The sequence below is a fragment of the Sminthopsis crassicaudata genome, chromosome 3, assembly GCF_048593235.1.
Source record: "Sminthopsis crassicaudata isolate SCR6 chromosome 3, ASM4859323v1, whole genome shotgun sequence".
NCBI lineage: Eukaryota > Metazoa > Chordata > Mammalia > Dasyuromorphia > Dasyuridae > Sminthopsis > Sminthopsis crassicaudata.
Genome location: NC_133619.1, coordinates 369278350 through 369281371, shown reverse-complemented (window position 1 = coordinate 369281371; position 3022 = coordinate 369278350).

Genomic DNA, 3022 nt, shown 5'->3' with positions numbered 1-3022 from the left:
AGAATATCTCTGTTTTTCTCCCCTTCCCTACTTTTTTATTTTAAATAAAGAATTAAATCTTAAAAAGGCAAAGTTTAGATGAATCTAAAATAACAAGAATTCTGTTCTTTTACATTGTCTAATTATGCTAGGCATACGATGTGCAAACTTAGTGTTTGCATGGGAAGTAGCTCTTAACATCTACAGTGTGGTCATTTTTATTCCATATTTTCTAGTATAAAATGAGCCAATCTAAAGGAATATAACAAACTCTGAATCATCAAAAGTAGCTGCATCTCTAATTAGCTGTATGATGTTGGTTATGTGACTTAATCTTTTTAGGCCTTTGACTTTAAATCTGAGATAATCATATCAGAAGTTAGTACTTCACAGATTGTCTAATTCGTTTAAAACATTTTCTGTTATTTTAATATTTGACATTAAACATTTTTTCTGTATAAATAATTATGCTTAACACTGGGACAGATGCAGAGGTTAGGTAAGCTGTAGTCCTTGTTTTCATGGGGTTTATAATTTACTGGGAGCATATAGCAAATATCTAGATAATTATAAAATCATATGATGGGTATATGAGTATCAGAAAAAAAATATGATGTGAAGATTGTTGTCAAGCTTAAATAAGGTACTATACATAAAAGTGCTTTGTAACTATGATTTGCTTTGAGAATTCAAGCTATAATTATTTGAATTGATTAATTACTAGCTAAAATCTGGGACTCCAATAATATCACTGATTGCTGGGGTTTAGCATACCTTTGGTAAAATTTAAACTGCATAGTATTAAAACAAATGTAGTCAAAATGTGGGATTTACTTAAATACTTTGATGCATAGGTCTAGATAGCTCAACTTACATTTCAGATTTTAAAAGACACTTTTAAGGGTGTCCATGTTTCCATTATACTTACTACATAGATGTAACTCAAAAACATCAGTTCTAATAGCCCTATGTGTGAACACAATTTCAGCTAAAGCTGCTTTCTTTCCTAAGGGTATCTCAGGGTCTTTCCCAGCATGCCAAGTAAACTGTACAGGAACTAAGAACTCTTGCCAAATGGTTTGATATTATTGAGACCCCAAAATACCCAATTCATTTGTATATGGCCCTTGTGCATTAAGCAGAATGGCTTAAAGTGCCATAAAAAGAGTTACTGTAAGGTAATTTAAGTTCTGATAGTTGATTAATGCCTTAATTAGTTCTGTAAATAGGCTTCATAGTGGTGTGTTATAATAACTAAACAGTCAGGTTGGGATTTAGGGTCACTATATTAGTTTGTTGAGTGTTACTAAATGAGGTTTCCTCTTTTGAACCAAATTATAATTTTATAGTTAGCTCATAAACTTAACTCAGCTCAAATACTATTTAAAAGGCTCAGAGAGGTACTTATTTACCACACTTTGAATCTCTAAGCTGTAAAGCTTCCACTCAAGCTCTTGGGTTTCTTCCTACTGATACATATTCCACTTTAATTCTGTTTTATATTTAAACCATCCACATCTTTTAATAAAGGGGAATGGGTTATTTGTACTATACTAAAGATATAATTATAAGCATGCACAGGTTTAGTATACACTCTCATTTATGGCTTCTACTAATAAAAAGGATCCAACTCTTTCTACTACAAACTTGTTCTCTTAACTGATCTCTTGTGAATTTAGTGCTGTAACTTAATTTAGTGCCTTTTCCACAATGCTGAGGAGGGGGGAAAATCCCCATTTTCATTAATGTTTACTTTTTATTTTGTCAGGCCAATTTTCTTTAGCATACTTCTATTCATAATAGTTGTGTTACCATTAAGACCATATTTGTCTATAATGAGATTTCAGTATTGGTCTCATGGCCTATACAGACTTAATTTTCTCAGTATCACAGAATCTGAATCGTAAAATATATTATACTGGAAGAAACTGCAGTGTCCATCTAGTCCAATTTGTAACTGACCAAAACAAATTCCTCTATGACAGAAAGTTATCATCAAACCTTGGCTAGAAGGCCTGAACTAAGAGGAAACCTGGTATTTCCAGAGGTAGGTCAATCTTCTCAAAATTTCTGATTCTTTTGCTTTCTTCTTTGTTTCTGTTATTTATACATTGAGACAAAATATGCCTTTTTAAATCTTTCCTCATTTTTCCTGGTTCTACCTTTGAGGATGAACAAATCAAGTAAACTGCATTTACAATCATTATGCCTTCAAATAAGTAAAGAATAATAGATATGATATATTCACATAAGACTTTTCTTCCCTCAACTCAGTATCTCAATTCCTTCAATCCAGATAAGGTTTACCTTCAGCAATGTTACTACGTTCTTTGTCCTTGATATTGCCTCTTTTAAAATAATCTAAGATGGAATTCATCGTCTTTGCTGCTTTATCACACTGCTGTGAAGGTCAAAAGAAATCATCAGTTTAAAGTGCTTTGCAAAACATACCATATTATATAAATAAGTTTTATTTATTATTGTTGTTGTTTTTATTCCAGATTCTATTCACATTTTTGATAAGAATGGTCCAAGGATCAAATTCCTATCTTGATATTATTGGGTTATAATTAATATTCTTCAGATGATTGTACAGGTATATGAAATTGTTACTTTGGTAGATGAATAACGTTATTAATATGTAAGCTATATTCTATATATTCTTAATTAAATTTTCCTCTTTACAACACTAGTAGAAGACAGGAGTACAAGTTTATTATATGCAAGTCATATTGTTTCTATATGATTTTGATATTCTCTGCTAGGTCACTATATTTCATAAGCTTTTTATTCTTTGTGTCTTAGGAATCATAAGTATTGGGTATAATAATATCTGTTAGAAGTGTTGCTCTTAAAGTGTGATGACTCAGTGTTACATCTTGTCATTTGTGGGGCAACACTATTTATTATTATTATTATTATTATTATTATTATTTTGCTGAGGCAATTGGGATTAAGTGACTTTCCCAGAGTCACATAACTAGGAAGTATTAAGTGTCTGAGGCCAGATTTGAACTCAGTTCCTCTTGACTTCAGGGCTGGT